This window comes from Dendrobates tinctorius, unplaced genomic scaffold (assembly GCF_039654945.1).
Source record: "Dendrobates tinctorius isolate UK_male_01 unplaced genomic scaffold, ASM3965494v1 ptg000133l, whole genome shotgun sequence".
Taxonomy (NCBI): domain Eukaryota; kingdom Metazoa; phylum Chordata; class Amphibia; order Anura; family Dendrobatidae; genus Dendrobates; species Dendrobates tinctorius.
The window spans coordinates 983,718-1,002,129 of NW_027361801.1; the positions used below are offsets into that span (position 1 = coordinate 983,718).

Here is an 18,412-nt window from a genome sequence, read left to right on the forward strand (position 1 = left end):
GAAACCCCAGTAAAGGTCTGTCCTAATGTTAAATAAATCCAAGTAAAGGTCTTTCCTAATATGAAAAATTCCAGGAAAGGTTTGTAATAATGTAGAAAGTTCCAGGACAGGTCTGTCCTAATGTGAAATATCCCAAGAAAAGGTCCATGATAATGTCTAAAATCCCAGGAAAGGTTTGTAATAATGTGGGAAATCCCAGGAAAGGTCTGTCATAATGTGGAAAATATCAGTAAAGGTCTGACCTAATGTGAAAAATCACAGTAAAAGTCTGTCCTAATGAGAAAAATCCCAGGAAAGATCTGTTCTAATGTGAAAAATCCCTAAAAAAGGTCATTAATAATGTGGAAAATTCCAGGAAAGGTCTATCCTAATGTGGAAAATCTCAGTAAAGGTCTGTCCTAATGTGAAAAATCAAAGTAAAAGTCTCTTCTAATATGAAAAATCCCAGGAAAGGTCTGTAATAATGTGGAAAATCCCAGTAAAGACCTATTCTAATGTAAATTTGCCGTAAAGTGAAACATCTCAGCATGGGTTTATACTAATGTGAAAAACTCCAGTAATTGTCTGCTGCCTCCATTTATAAATATACTGTGTGTATACTACAGCCCTGGCAAAAATTAAGAGACCATGGCACAGTTTTATAAAAATCAGCTTCTCGACATGTCTGACAGCCATTCCATTACAAAATACACCTCATTCTACTTAATGTGCTTCTGATTAGGTGATTACCTGAACCAAATCTTATTTAATGAAGGAAAGTATAAAAAACTCTGCTGTGGTGTTCACAATCCTCTTGCAATAGGACAAGCTGAATGGCAAAACAAGTGCTAGTAATATCCCAAAAGTAATAGGAATGAAAAAATAACTTTTAACCATGCCAAAGGAGTTGAAAAGAAAAGTATTGAGTGAGAAAAAGAAGGGCTCAATTCTGGCTTTATTAGTAGAGGGATACAGTGAGCATCATGTTGCCTCCATCCTTAAAAATTCTAAGATGGCAATCCATTACAACATGGTCAATCAGCAGACATTAGGGACAACAAAGCTACAGACCGGCAGAGGGCAAAAACGACTCTCCACTGACCGGGATGACCGTCATCTTATTCGAATGTCACTCAGCAACCACAGGATGACATGAAGTGACCTACAAAAGGAATGGCAAATGGCAGCTGGGGTGAAGTGCATGGCAAGAACAGTTTGTAACAGGCTCCAAGAGGCAGGGCTTGAGTCATGTAAAGCTAGAAAAAAGCCTTTCATCAATGAGAAGCAAAGGAGAGCCAGGTTGAAGCTTGCCAAAGACCATAAGGATTGGACCATAGAGGACTGGAGTAAGGTAATCTTTTCTGATTACTCTAATTTTCAGCTTTGCCCAACACCTGGTAGTCTAATGGTTAGATGGAGACCTGGAGAGGTGTACAAGCAGCAATGTCTTGCACCCACTGTGAAATTTAGTGGAGGATCGGTGATGATCTGGGGATGCTTCAGCAAGGTTGGAATTGGGCAGATTAATCTTTGCGAAGGACGAATGAATCAAGCCGCATACAGGGTTATCCTGGAAAAACAGTTGATTCCTTCTGCTCAGGCAATGTTCCCCAACTCTGAGGACTGTTTTTTCCTGCAGAAAAATACGCCATGCCACACAGCAAGGTCAATCAATGTGTGGATGAAGGACCATCACATCAAATCCCTGTCATGGCCAGCCCAATCTCCAGACCTGAACCCCATTGAAAACCTCTGGAATGTAATCAAGAGGAAGATAGATAGTCAAAAGCCATCAAACAAAGAAGAACTGCTAATTTTTTGTACCAGGAGAGGCATAAGGTCACCAAAAAGCAATGTGAAAGACTGGTGAAAAGCATGCCAAAACACATGAAAGCTCTGATTAAAAATCATGGTTACTCCACAAAATATTGATTTCTGAACTCTTCCTGAGTTAAACATTAGTATTGTTGTTTCTAAATGATTATTAACTTGCTTTCTTAGCATTATTTGAGGTCTGCAAGCCCTGCATTTTTTTTGTTATTGTGACCATTTATCATTTTCCGAAAATAAATACAAAATTTAGTGCTTGGAAATTCGGAGACATGTTCTCAGTAATTTATAGAATAAAAGAGCAATTTACATTTTACTAAAAAATATACCTATAAAGAGAAAAATCAGACAAACTGAAAATTTTGCAGTGGTCTCTTAATTTTTGCCAGAGCTGTGTATATATATATATATATATATATATATATATATATATATATGTTTAGTATCAAGACAAATTACAAATCCAGAAATACTCGAATATGAAAAATCTATTTTGAGCATCAGCCAGATGAAATGCTGCTTTAAAATCATTTTTGCATTATTTTTCCTTGTTTAATTCTGTTGCAGTCAGAGCCATGGGACCGGATACAGAGAAGCCTATGGGGAGATCTAATGGACCGATTCAATTTCCAAAGGATGACGCCACTTAAGCATTAGGACTACAGCAAAGGGAAGGAGAGAGAGAGAATGTAGAGAGAGGAGAGAACGTGTGAGAGAGAACCTGACACAGCCAGCAGAAAGAGATGAAGAAATAAAAATACTGTCATCTGTTCCGTTAGATTCAATAATCCCAAAAGATGGGTTGCATGAGATTTTTTTTTTTTTGGGGGGGGGAGTTGGAGAGAAAAGCCAGAGACGCTGGGTTAGAAATTGACCATTAATTTTTCTATAGAGAACAGGACATTTCCTATAAGAAGATAGGATTGTACAATGAGAGGGAGAAACAGAGACTCCACACATCCAGAACGCAGACTGACAAAGCCCTGCAGACTCCACCTCTCTCCACCCCCTTAACTCATTCACAAGATAACTGAGAATATCCGCATTCACAAAACAGAGTGTCACAGATCAGCACCACCTCATACAATCATCCAGTGCTGAGCAGAGATGTCCACCAAGAGGGAGCCAAGAAGACGTCTCTAGTGCCGTCTCGTGAGAAAAACCCTATATATTTATTGACCTACAGCTGTTTGCAGAAGACATCCTTTAAACCAAAGCCGTAGCTGCGGATTTAAGCGAAAGACTCGTTGATGCAGCTCCAATCCTTAGGCTTTGCCAACATTTGCGTCTAGCATTTCTGTTGCATCCGCATAAAATGTGCACGTCGGTGCGAATGCTGGCACTGCGTTTTGGAGACACACCTTCGTTTCGATAGACCACGATCAAGGAGGAATATTCATTCAGACTTTTCCAATAACTAGGATGCATACAAAGGGAAAGACGGAGAATCAGTAACTACCTTGATCTGGGTGGGGACTATATATACTCAAACCATCATGGACCTAAAGTCTCACATAGGTGAGTTGACGACAGAATACATACTATCTATTTCTTTATTTATTATCAATATTGGACAAATTCTTAAAAATTTAATTAAAAAAAATTGTGGTGTGTAACACGTAACGTCGTCTCCATCTCAGGAAATAAAAATAATTATTGATTTAAGGGAATGCAGTAGACATTAATTCTTCCTGAGAAAGGATGTCTTTAAAACACATTATTCAGTCTGAGCATTGTGAAGAGAATAGGGAAAAAAATGCTGCATTGTATAGATTTGTCATTTCTTTACGGGAAAAAAAGAAAAATTGGGAATGTTAGGAAGATTGGTGAATTTTGTATTAATTGACTTTAGGAATGAAGTTAAACAAAAAGCGCAGACAAGTAACAGTTCTACTTAGTATTTTTCTCCAAATTATTTAGACATGATAACATTTTACTTGTCTACATTCTAATATGGGAGGGGGGAGAAAAAAATGCCCAATCATCATCATCATAGCAGATAAAACAGATGAAAGGGGAAAATAAATAAGAAAATAAATAAAAATAAAGTATGTATACAATAGAAAATAACTGATGATCATTCATCTCAAACCGCCCCACCGGATTAGACATTAATTTGCCTTATAACTACATAGTGTAGGGTCGCATAGTCAGTGTGTTTTCAGAATGGAGGCAATTTGCAATTCTATGGAAAGCCACATAAAGGATGGGATATGCCGATGTACTGTATATAGAATGCCATCTTGCAGATCACTATAACATTCGTAGGTAAGATACAAATAGAAAATGTGTATTATAATCAAGGGAATGGAAGAATTATCAACACCAAGATTATAGATGATGGACTATTCACTATTCTAAGATCAAATGAATATTAATATTTTAAAAAGAGATTTTTTTTATTTAGATCCATCCTCAAGCCTCATATGAATACGAAGGGAGTTGTCAGGTGAAAATATTAGAGTCTGGAGTGCAGTAGAAGAAAGTGCTTCATTAGAAATGTCCAGGTTCTAGTAACCTTGGCTAAAGATATATCATGGCGAACTGTCACGTTTCTCGCCATTTACATCACAATATAAAATATCCTGTTTAAGTTGTATACTTGGTGCCTCTTATGGAAAGGTGTGGACTTTGCTCTGATCTTTAGGATTATAATCTTGCCAGAAGCTGGGTGTTGGTCATAGGGATCTTGTCAAGGACGATCATCTCTGATGTTATATTTTTTTTAAATAGTTTTTGTTTTTTAGAGATATTTTTATATATCTCAGAAAAGGGTCACAATCGAATGGTTTATGGTTAATGATGACATCTTGACTTCATTACGTCAAGGTGTCCTGAATTTGTCTATGCACATGGCTTGGGCCCATGAACCTGTCTCGAGCCTAAGAGCCTATGAACATGCCTTAGGCCTATGATTCTGAACATACCATTGGGAGGGGTAATCATAGGCATCATATTATTTGCTCCTAGAAGATATAATGTAATGTTTCTTCCTATTCCTATTCTAACTATTCTAATCATTGCATTGGGAGAGACGTGACATGATCGGATTTGGATTTTCCTTTACGTGGCCATTTGTTTTTATTTGCAACCCAATCATTATGTAATTTTTTTGTTAATTTTGGCTGACAAATCCATGCGCACCATTGCAGATAATCCTATATACACCTTCCGATACCGTCAGAATTATGATGTTACTTTTTATTGGAAAGTTGGATAGAGGATGGATTGCTATCTATAGACATTGAAGGTTGTAATTTTTCTTTTTGATTTTGGATTTCCACGTTTGAGGTAACGATGGACTAAATCACTGAATTGCCCTTGTCACAATGGAGTAAATACCCATGTCTATTAGACTTTTTCTATGATACAGATTCATATTGTAACATCACATTCAAGTCAATAATCATCATCAAGTCACAATGCAGGTAACATTCTATGTCCAAGCCCAATATTGCAGATGGTAGCCTTCCAATCACTACAGAATAAATATGTGAATATACAGTACAGCAATAGGTCTATTATATTCTTCATGAATAGGCTATTCAATCCGTTGTTATCCCATGACTAGTGTTGAGCATTCCGATACCGCAAGTATCGGGTATCGGCCGATACTTGCTGTATCGGAATTCCGATACCGACTTCCGATATTTTTTCAATATCGGAATTCGGCATCGGAATCGGAAGTTCAGTTGATTGACGGCCTGACGTCATCATGATGCGCGGTGTGTGCGCATCATGATGCGCCGTCATTTCGGGCCTTCCGGGGGTCTCTGCCGGCCTGCCGGGGGGCTGTGCCGGCCTGCCGGGGGGCTGTGTGGACTGCCCGGGGTCTGTACCGGCCTGCCGGGGGGCTGTGCCGGCCTGCCGGTGGTCTGTGCACCCTGTGGGGGTCTGTACCGGCCTGCCGGGGGGCTGTGCCGGCCTGCCGGGGGGCTGTGCTGATGTCCGGGGGTCTGTGCAAGCATCGTCCGATGGGACTACAAGTCCCATCGGGCGATGCCTGCTACCATGACAGTGATTGACACATTAGCCAATGATGGGACAGTAGTAGTCCCATCATCCGGCTAATGTGTTAAATGTTAAAAAAAAAAAAAAAAAAAAAAATACTACATACATACTACATGCATGCTACATACATACTACATGCTACATACATACTACATATATACTACATACATACTACATACATACTACATGCTACATACATACTACATATATACTACATACATACTACATACATACTACATACATACTACATATATACTACATGCATGCTACATACATACTACATGCTACATACATACCACATACATACTACATACATGCTACATGCTACATACATACTACATATATACTACATGCATGCTACATACATACTGCATGCTACATACATACCACATACATACTACATACATACTACATGCTACATACATACCACATACATGCTACATATATACTACATGCATGCTACATACATACTACATATATACTACATGCATGCTACATACATACTACATATATACTACATGCATGCTACATACATACTGCATGCTACATGCATGCTACATACATACTACATACATACTACATGCTACATACATACCACATATATACTACATACATACAATACATTCATACAATACATACATAGACATACAGTACATATAACATAGAGTAACATACTTACCAATACTTGTCACATTGTTCCCCGAAGCCATTGTCTTTTCCGGGATAAATATTAACATAACAAACCACAAAAATACTCACCCACGATCCGAAGCAGTCCACGAGTGTGTCCCACGACGATCTTGGGTAGAGAACTGCAGCATCAGATGATGCTGCCGTTCTCTACGGGCTGCAGGAATCCAATGACGGAAGGTAGGTATCCTTCCGCACTGTATTCCTCCGCCACTTAAAAAAAAAAAAGTCCCTAGTCTCACTTTATGCCATTGCTGTGTGGGAATTTCCCACACAGCAATGGCATAAAGTGAGACTAGGGACTTTTTTTTTTTTAAGTGGCGGAGGAATACAGTGCGGAAGGATACCTACCTTCCGTCATTGGATTCCTGCAGCCCGTAGAGAACGGCAGCATCATCTGATGCTGCAGTTCTCTACCCAAGATCGTCGTGGGACACACTCGTGGACTGCTTCGGATCGTGGGTGAGTATTTTTGTAGTTTGTTATGTTAATATTTATCCCGGAAAAGACAATGGCTTCGGGGAACAATGTGACAAGTATTGGTAAGTATGTTACTCTATGTTATATGTACTGTATGTCTATGTATGTATTGTATGAATGTATTGTATGTATGTAGTATATATGTGGTATGTATGTAGCATGTAGTATGTATGTAGCATGCATGTAGTATATATGTAGTATGTATGTAGCATGTAGTATGTATGTAGCATGCATGTAGTATATATGTGGTATGTATGTAGCATGCATGTAGCATGCATGTAGTATGTATGTAGTATGTATGTAGTATATATGTAGTATGTATGTAGCATGTATGTAGTATGTATGTAGCATGCATGTAGCATGCAGTATGTATGTAGCATGCATGTAGTATATATGTAGTATGTATGTAGCATGTAGTATGTATGTAGCATGCATGTAGTATATATGTGTTATGTATGTAGCATGTAGCATGCATGTAGCATGCATGTAGTATGTATGTAGTATATATGTGGTATGTATGTAGCATGCAGTATGTATGTAGCATGCATGTAGTATATATGTAGTATGTATGTTGCATGTAGTATTTATGTAGTATGAATGTAGCATGTATGTAGTATGTAGTATGAATGTAGCATGTATGTAGTATGCATGTTGTATGTATGTAGCATGTAATTTTTTTTTTTTTTTTTACATTTAACACATTAGCCGGATGATGGGACTACTACTGTCCCATCATTGGCTAATGTGTCAATCACTGTCATGGTAGCAGGCATCGCCCGATGGGACTTGTAGTCCCATCGGAGGATGCCTGCACAGACCCCCAGAGCCTGCACAGCCCCCCGGCAGGCCGGCACAGCCCCCCGGAGCCTGCACAGCCCCCCGGCAGGCCGGCACAGCCCCCCGGCAGGCCGGCACAGCCCCCCGGAGCCTGCACAGCCCCCCGGCAGGCCGGCACAGACCACCGGAGCCTGCACAGACCCCCTGGCAGGCCGGCACAGCCCCCCGAAAGGCCCGTACAGACCCCAGAGAGGCTGTACAAGGGCAGGAAAGGGTTTTTCTTATTCCGATACCGGAAGTCCCATAGACTTGAATGGGACTTCCGGTATCGGAATCGGCGATACCGATACTTTTTTTAAAGATCGGCCGATACCATCCGATACGATACTTTGAAGTATCGGACGGTATCGCTCAACTCTACCCATGACCATGAATGCTTGTTATCAATCTTTATCCCTTGTCCTTTCCTGGAGGGTAACACTTTCCACATGACGATAGAATCCAGTCTATTGCTGGTTTTCCAGTCTGGGGATATTACATAGTAATGGCATATGTATGCCTCCATGGTAAGGCCTACACCTAATTGTGGTGCAACCATTGCTGTCTTCTATACCTGACATAGACTGCTTGGTGTTGACCTGTTTCTTTGCCGAGCAGGGGATCAAACTTGGCTTTTTACCAATACACTGAACCAATGAAAATCTTCATTCAGGGACATTTCAGCAAGTCTGTAGTACTAGTTCCCATATTAGGTTATGGAAACTACTTTATGCTGATATGATTGTGGTGTCAGCAGTGTGATCCCTTACTGAAATATGCAAAAAAAACCTTCTTCATAGATGAGGCGGACAGGATCTCTAGTGCCACCTATTGTAGGTAGCAATCCTAAAAGTCAATATTGACTCCTTTAAGGGCCTTGCCATATGACTTAGAATAAAAGCCAAACCAGAATCTCAATTTGCAGACATGGTGTTTCAGACTATTGCCCCTCGTTAGTGCAAAGTATGAGCTCTGAGTTGGCTAAGTGAGAGGCTTAAGACTGGCATCTAAGGGCCTTGCCATATGACATAGGATAAAAGCCAAACTAGAATCTTAATTTGCAAACACGGTGTTTAAGACTACTGCCCCTCGTCAGTGCAAAGTATGAGATCTGAGTTAGCTAGGTGAGAAGCTTTGGACTGGGATCTAAAGGCCTTGCCATATGACTTAGGGACAAGAAGCCAAATCAGAAATGTAATTTGCACACGTGTTTCAAAGGGTTTGTCCCTCATCAGTGCAAAGCAGAAGAGCATTGCATGGCTTTTAAGTCTCCTTATGCCACCACTCCCCACAAGGAGAAATTTTATCTCTTTTTGATGGAAAAAAATGTGCACAATGTAGGCTGTGCTTATGAAGGGTCTTTCATTATATCATACAACTCTTTAATGGCATAGTTAGGTTCAAGAGCATTAATGTTTTCAATGTTACTTGGCTAGACCATTCTTCCTGAACATGGATTTTCGTGGAGCCTCAGGGGGTTCCTTAGAACCTAATGAATGTTTCCTCTAGAGGCAGCAACAGCAAGATATCACCATTATAGTAGAGACAGGGTAGGCACTGGAGATTGCCCAGGATGGAGACATTTTTATCAGGTATTCCTAAGAGGGTCAAGCCTTCCCAGATGCATCATTGCATAGACACGCAAGATGTATGGTGCAACGTTAAAACGCAGTTATCTCATGGTCAGTGACGTCATGCAATCCTTCCAGCCAATGTGTGGGCAAGCCATTGTAATTGTGTGAGGCAATGGATTATGCATACGCAAACACATAATTTTACTCAACACTTCAAGCTACTCTTCATGCATGAGATGCTGGATTTAATGGAGAAAGATCAGATGAGTTATTGGATTAATTAATAATTAGGTAAAAGGAAATTGGTGGAGCGGTCAGTGGAAAAAAAACCCTTATATCTTAAAGAACCTAATCCAATATCCTTGTGTACTCCCCTACCATTGCTCTTGGCTCAACATATCCAACATGATTTTGAGATACTCTGTCAGCAGATGTTTATGCTACACGTGTCTCTGTTTCGCCAACCAGTGGTTGTGATGTGAATGCCAATGGTTTGGGTAGGTTGCAGCAATATGATGCTGAGTTTATTTCAAGAAAATTTTTAGTCCTTATTCAAATTCAAGAAACTTTAAGGATGAACAGGTCTGCCTGACATTCAATCCTATAACACAATCCTTATGATAGATGTTATGATATTCTGCTACTTGAATCTTCAAACCGTTTTTTTTCAATTACTATTTTCTTTCCAGCTTTGCAAATTTTACCACGTCAGTGAGAACCTTGTTATGTGAAATTGTATGCTCATCATAAGGCATCATCTTCAAATCTGGACATACTGTATATAGTCGTGTATAAGCCGAGTTTTTCAGCACTTTTTTGTGTGCTGAAAATGCCCCCCTCGGCTTATACATGCGTCATTGTGCAGAAAGCCAGAGGGGGAGGGAGAGCAGCGGTGCAGTGGGCCACAGAGGCAGGAGCCGGCGGCTGTGGCTAAAGCCTGTGCCGCTGCTAAAGAGAGATGAATATTCATTTCTCTTATAGCATGCACAGTGACAGCTGTAGCCGCCGGCTTCCAAAAGACATCCTACTCACCCTCCAGCATGCCCTCACAGCATCTCATTGGTGCCGGCTTCCAGCAGCTCTTACTGTGCTGAGCGGTCACGTAGCACCGCTCATTAAGGTAATGAATATGCATGCGTCTCCACTCCCATAGGCATGGAGAGAATATAATAATAATAATAATAATAATAATAATAATCTTTATTTATATAGCGCCAACATATTCCGCAGCGCTTTACAGTTTAACAGTTTCAAAACACAAGTCATAAGTAACAACGCTAACAATACAATAATTAAAGCAAAATAAGACGAAATAAGATGACCCTGCTCGTGAGAGCTTACAATCTACAATGAGGTGAGGGAGATACAGAGTACATGTGTGTATTTACAATGGTGTATTTACAATGAAGGTCCAGCCATCTTGCGGGAGTGAAGGATGGATGGAGATAGTGAATGGGCTACACACGCACACTTACACAGAGAATGACTTTGATTAGTGAATGTGATAGGCCGCTCTGAACAGGAGTGTTTTGAGGGAGCGCCTAAAACTATGCAAATTGTGGATAGTCCTGATTTCTTGGGGTAGAGCATTCCAGAGGATAGGAGCAGCACGGGAGAAGTCTTGGAGTCGGGAGTGGGAGGTACGGATTAGTGCAGAGGTTAGTCGAAAGTCGTTTGCAGAGCGCAGCGATCGGCTAGGCCGATAGACAGAAATGAGAGAAGAGATGTAAGGGGGTGCCGCACTGTGGAGAGCTTTGTGGGTGAGAACAAGTACTTTGAATTGGATCCTATAATGAATGGGCAGCCATTGTAAGGACTGGCGAAGAGCGGACGCGTCCGAGTACCGATTACCCAGATGGACGATCCTGGCCGCTGCATTAAGTATGGACTGGAGAGGGGATAGTCGAGTGACGGGGAGGCCAATTAATAGAGCGTTGCAGTAATCCAGGCGAGAGTGGATCAATGCAACAGTGAGGGTTTTTGTTGTTTCCATAGTGAGAAAAGGGCGGATTCTAGAGATGTTCTTTAGGTGTAAGCGGCAAGAGCGGGCAAGGGATTGTATATGGGATGTGAAGGAGAGATTGGTGTCAAACATAACACCAAGACAGCGCGCCTGCTGCCGGGGTGTTATTGTGGTACCACCCACGGAAAGGGAAATGTCAGATTTAGGGAGGTTAGTAGACGGCGGGAGCAGAAGAAGTTCAGTTTTGGAGAGGTTGAGTTTCAGATAGAGAGCGGACATGATATTGGAGACTGCGGACAGACAGTCACTGGCGTTCTGTAGTATAGCGGGGGTAAGGTCGGGGGAAGACGTGTATAGTTGTGTGTCATCAGCATAAAGATGGTACTGAAAGCCAAATCTGCTGATGGTCTGTCCAATTGGGGCCGTGTAGAGAGAGAAAAGAAGGGGGCCAAGGACTGAGCCCTGAATATTCATTACCTTAGTGAGTGGTGCCACGTGATCGCTCAGCACAGAAAGAGCTGCAGGAAGCCGGAACGAGGTGCTGCGAGGGCATGCAGGAGGGTGAGTAGGATGATTTTTTTTGTAATAGGAAGCATGCATACAAGGATGGGAGGGAGGGAGCCATGCATAGCAGGACAGCTATGGGGGAGTCACGCATACAAGGACAGCTACGGGGGGAGTCACGCAAACAGGACAGCTATGGGGGGAGCCACGCATACCAGGACAGCTACTGGGGGAGCCACCCATACCAGGACTGTGACAGGGGGAGCCATGCATACCAGGACAGGACGGGGGAGCCACGCATACCAGGACAGCTATGGGAGAAGCCACGCATACCAGGACAGCTATGGGAGAAGCCACGCATACCAGGACAAGACAGGGGAGCCACACATACCAGGACAGTGACGGGGGGAGCCATGCATACCAGGACAGGACGGGAGGAGCCACGCATACCAGGACAGGGATGAGGGGACAATGCATACCCAGCTTATACTCGAGTCAATAAGCTTACCCAGTTTTCCGTGGCAAAATTAGGTGCCTCGGTTTATACTCGGGTCTGCTTATTCTCGAGTATATACGGTATCTGCTGATATACTGTAGGAAGTAGCAATAGAAGGGAGATGAGTACCTGCGACCTTCCTAAGGTTCTCTCGCTGCGTTTTTGGTGTATTTTCTGCGCGCATTTTGGTTGCGGAAAAAACCCAGTGTTTTACAGTACCAGCAAAGTGAAGAAGATTTCTGACCTCTCATGCACACGTTGCTTATTGTTTAATTGCAGATTTGAAACATCAAAGCGAGGTTTTTTTTTTCAAATCTACAGCATGTCGATTCTTTCAGCGTTTTTGTGGCTTTTTTTACGCATTCAAATGAATGAGAAAACAGTGCATGTAAAAACGCATAAAAAACATGCAGAATTTGCATAATGTTTTTCCTGCTGAAAATCAACCTTTTTTGCACTAAAATCAGTGTGCACGTTGAGTTTTTCCAGTGGATTTTTTCTGCAGCAAAAACCAGAGTTTTGGCAGGAAAATTGTGCTTTTTTTTACGCTTTTTTGCTTGCATTTTTTATGTTTTTTGTTTTTTTTAAATTTTCATTCATCTGAATGAGTGAAAAACGCTGAAAAAACACTGAAAGAAATGACACGCTGCAAATTTGAAAAAACACTTTAAAGTTTAAAATCTGAAAGGAAAAAATAAGCAGTGTGTGCACGAGATTTCAGAAATCTCTTTCACTTTGCTGATACTTTAAAATGCAGCATTTTTTGCAACAAGCCCTAATAATTTATTTACCATATTAAGCCAATCTGCAAAATAAAGCAACCTCATAGGATTTTAAGCCACAATGAAAATAACCATATAGATAAATTCTGTATTTAGTTGCCAAAATAACCTGAATTGTTTTATATCATTTCAGTAATATTTGCACAAGTACATAATAAAAGGGTTGGTGCTTTTAGGAGAATCTTAAGAAATTATTGGAAACATGATTTTGATGAACCTTACCTAACATTGATCAACTGCTTCAAAAGCCATGCCGTGCCTCTTTGTTGTGACAGCCATATTCTATCATAGACATAGATGCAAGAGCATGTGACCAGAATTGTCAATCTGCATCCGCCACACTGCTCAATGGCTCAATGAAGGATGCAGATTGAGCTTTCTGGTTTTGCTAAAACGGCCAATCCTTTCATTGGCTTATACAGTTTGTGGTTGTAGTTAATTACAAGGTCATCACACCAGGATCAGACTGGGACACCAGAGGATTAGGGGATCTTTTTTGGGCTCAAGCTCTGACACATGGCCCTCAAACGTCCAGTAGCAGACAATCAGTTGGCTCTGATTTTGGAGCCAGTCACTGGCCACTGGGGTCACATTTGCTTAGAACTTTAAAACTTCTCTAACTTTAACTCAAGAAACTACATATTTCATTTACAATCTAATATTTAAAATCAGGAATGATACATGTCAAGCCTTCTTGCTCAATCCAACTCAAAAGTTTCACCTTAAAGTTTGAATTGTGCCTTATTGATAGGAAAGAAGGGGGGTAGCCTGGCAGAGGTCATGCCATAAAAATGTCACCTTCAGTACTAATTAGAATTTTTAAATGGATTGTAATGTGGGCCTCCTCCTTAATTCCAACTGTACCTTTAGCCCAATCCCACCTCTACCCTCCCTTATCTTCCCCTCTTTTGAAGTCCACTCTGTCTGCTTCTACTCTCCCTCCAAACTCCAAGTGGCCATTATAATCCGACCTCCGGGCCTGATCACTGCCTTTATTGACCAGTTCTCCACCTGGCTTCTTCACTTTCTCTCTGCTGACATTCCCACCATCATCATGGGTGACTTGAACATCCCCATTGACACCCACCAGTCAGCAGCCTCAAAACTCCTGTCGCTCACTTCATCTTTTGCTCTTACTCAGTGGTTCTCCTCAGCCACCCACACAGACAGACATACATTAGACCTAGTCTTCACCCGTCTTTGCTCCCCATCTAACTTCACAACTTCTCCTTTCCCTTTATCTGACCACCATCTACTCTGTTTCTCATCACTGTCCTCCTCACCTGTCACCCATGTCCACCAACTTGCACACCCCCGCAGAAACCTCACACATCTAAACACTCGCACACTCTCTGACTCTATTCTACCACTGTCCTCCATAGATTCACTCCAAGACACAGACACTGCCAATAGTTTCTACAATGCCACTCTTGCATCAGCCATCAACTCGGTTGCCCCTGTCATAAATAGCAGAGTGCGACAAATCAATAGACAACTGTGGCGCCCTACGTCTTTACCACCACAAAAGGGTTAAGTATGTACTGTTTTGTATCTGTTTTGTGAGCAATGGGAGTTATGCTTTCTCTGCTAGAGACCACAACACACACAATTCACCTCACTTCCTTACTTGTCTGAAGCTTAGAGCCTTGCAGACATGCCCTAACTGGGAGGGGGAGGAGTCGAAAGTTGTTGTTCAGTGAAGAAGGAGGAAGAACGCTCTTGGGAGCCATGATGACATGTGGTCCCTCCAGGAGTAAAGCTAATAAGAACCATCAGGGAATCAGCCCCTAGGCCATCCATGCTTTCAGAGGAGGGTGGTAAGCTGCTAGACTGTGTGAACTTATACAACCAACAGTGCAGTGTTTTCCCTGGGATTACAGCAGCAAACTAGGATCAGTGAGGATTGTACAAGAAGGATCGTGAGCTTCACAAAGGATCCAAGCTGCAAGTTGCCAGCGGAAAAATACACAGTGAGCAGAGGCTATACTAGAAGTTTCAAACTTTGGGAAGACTTGGTCCCTGAAGGGATTAAAATAACAGGAAGCTTACACTGAGTCACAGCAGAGGAAGGATAACTCCCATTTTCCTGAGCAGATTGTAACCTGGTGAGAGTTGTAATATCTCCTCTGAACTGCACCTGAACTACAGCAGATGATAAAGTGACTTTTCTTGTCTCCTGCCTTATTACTCCGTGCCTTCTCCTTCCATCACAATCTCTGGGGGTCGGCCCTGGATGGAGAGGGTTTAACATCTGCACTGCCATCATCATCTACTCCCCCAGGCATCATCTGCAGTGCCGGCTATACTACAGTTGTCACGAATCACTACATAAACTTTATCCTTAATCAATACTCCCCTTTTACATGACTGCCTGGGGCCATGGACCGGGTCACCGCCATTGTGACACATCCCTTTAAGAGTATCCCATGGCCCCTGGGGCGCGTCACAACCCTGGGACAATAGCATCACTAAAATGCTTCGGCAAGTATCCAGAACTGCAGAGCGGTGTTGGAAAAAAACGCACTCGCAAGACGACTTCACCTCATTCAAACAAACAACATTCAAATTCAAATCAGCTCTCACGTCTGCTAAACAGGCATACTTTACATCCCTTGTATCTTCCTTATCCCACAACCCCAAACAGTTGTTCAGCACTTTTAACTCCCTCCTCTGCCCACCACTGCCCCCTCCAACTTGCCTAATCTTTGCCGAGGACTTTGCCATGCACTTCAAAAATAAGATAGACCAAACAAGGCAAGTCTTTATTGTCCGACCACCACAAACCCCTTTGTATACCAGACCAATGCCCTAACCCCATAACTTCCCTCTCCAAAATCTCTGAAGGAAAGCTTGCTCATCTTCTCTCCAAATTGCACCTCACCACTTGTGCGCTTGACCGCATCCTATCCCACCTCCTCCCCAACCTCTCCACTACTCTTATCCTATCTGTAACCCATCTCTTCAACCTATCACTAACTTCGGGTACTTTCCCTTCTGCTTTCAAACATGCCACAATCACACCTATCCTCAAAAAACCATCCCTTGACCCGAGCGCTATGTACAGCTATCGCCCCATATCTTTGCTCCCATTTGCTTCTAACCTCCTTGAGCAGCACATCCAAACTGAACTTTCCTCTCACTTTGCATCTAACTTGCTCTTCGACAGCCTACAATCTGGCTTCCGTCCCCATCATTCCACTGAGACTGCCCTTACCAAACTTACTAACGACTTACTTACAGCCAACGCTAACAGACAATTCTCTGTACTCCTCCTTCTAGACCTCTCCTCTGCCTTCGACACAGTTGACCACTGTCTCCTACTACAGATCCTCTCCTCCTTTGGTGTCAAAGACCTTGCCCTATCCTGGATCTCCTCATACCTTACCATCTGCACATTTAGCATTTCCTACTCCCACACTACCACCTCATCTCACCCTCTCTCTGTCGGTGTCCCTCAAGGTTCTGTCCAGGACCCCTTCTCTACTCAATCTATACCCTTGGCCTGGGACAACTCAAAAAGTCCTATGGCTTTCAGTACCATGTATATGCTGATGACACTCAGATCTACCTCTCTGGCCCAGATGTCACCTCTCTGCTGTCCAGAATCCCAGAGTGTTTTTCAGCCATATCCTCCTTCTTTTCCTCACGCTTCCTCAAGCTCAGTGTGGACAAATCTGAACTAGTTATCTTTGCTCCATCTCGCTTACCTTCCATACCTGATATATCTATCACAATAAACAAAATCACACTTTCCCCTGTCCTGGAAATCCGCTGCTTTGGAGTAACCCTTAACTCTGCCCTGTCCTTGAAACCAGACATTCAAGCTCTCGCCACCTCCTGTCACCTCCAGCTCAAAAATATTTCCAGAATCTGTCCTTTCCTCAACCCTCACTCTACCAAAATGCTTGTGCATGCCCTAATCATCTCCTGCCTTGACTACTGCAACATCCTCCTCTGTGGCCTACCTTGTAACACTCTCGCACCCCTCCAGTCCGTCCTTAACTCTGCTGCCCAACTAATTAAACTCTCTCCTCGCTACACTCCTGCTTCCCCTCTTTGCAGATACCTTCACTGGCTCCCAATTTCCCAGCATATCCAGTTTAAACTACTAACACTGACCTACAAAGCCATCCATAACCTTTCTCCTCCATATATTTCAAAACTAATATCTCAAAACCTTCCTTCATGTAATCTCTGGTCCTCCCAAGACCTCCTTATCTCCTCCAAACTTATTCGCTCCTCACCCAATCACCTCCAAGACTTCTCCTGAACATGCCCCAACCTCTGGAATTCTGTGCCCCAACATGTCTGGTTATCCACCACATTTGGATCCTTCAGATGGATCCTGAAAACCCATTTGTTCAAAAAAGCTTACAACCTTTAATGACCACGCAGTCACCTCAACACCATTGGAGCTACAGCAACCCCCAACCTACTGTCTCCTTCTCCATAATCCTGTAGAATATAAGCCTGCAAGGGCAGGGTCCTCTTCCCTTTGTACCAGTCTGTCATTGTCAGTTTGTTTACTGTAAGTGATATTTGTATTTTGATGTAACCCTGTCTCATGTACAGCACCAGGGAATTAATGGTGCTATATAAATAAATAATAATAATGAAAAATATTTATTAGGAATTGAATTTGGAGCTGGTCAATAGGATCAACTGTCAAAAACAAACATTATGATAAAATTAAAAGTGGGCATGCACAGGTTCTGAAGCATGAGCTTTCAGTATTATATCCATGTTTAACTCTGCCTAAAGCTGTGATAGATTAAATATTTTCCATAAATATATTTTGTTATATGCCACACTTTTATACTCTTTCTTAATGGGGTTCTCCAATAATGTAATAAAATGGCCTCCATCACATAACTCAAAATGCACCTCAACCTAGTCAAATGTCAGGACAGATTGCTGTCTGAAGAAACACAATGCCCGGCACCTGGGTGCCAACTGAGAGAGTAGTAGTATTGTAAAGAGACATATCTCCATGAACGAAGGAGAAGGGCTGTTACATGAAAATAAATAAATCTTCTTGCTGACTGGGCAAAAAGGATTTTTTCCAGCTTGAGTCTTGCCTACCCAATCAGTGAGCAAGAGAAAGATTTATTTCTCTGCTTATCACACCTCTGCTCTGGCACCTCACAGATTTATATGTACTTACAATACTACTCCTCTGACAGTTCATACACAAGTCTCGAGCTGTGTTTCTTCTGACTATCATGTCACTACAGCAAGCTGCAGTTTGAATTATGTGATGAGATGCTATTTTATCACATTCTTGGAG

General features: G+C 42.1%; 1 protein-coding gene across 1 annotated transcript in view; it reads left to right on the forward strand.

Moving 5' to 3' along the window:
- The first annotated feature begins 2,380 nt into the window (after positions 1–2,380).
- Positions 2,381–18,412, forward strand: part of SPRY3 (sprouty RTK signaling antagonist 3) — a 43,453-nt gene continuing 27,421 nt past the window's right edge. The window contains exon 1 of the mRNA XM_073543423.1: positions 2,381–3,327. The gene's annotated coding sequence lies outside the window, so the exon portion shown is untranslated. The remainder of the gene's footprint in view (positions 3,328–18,412) is intronic.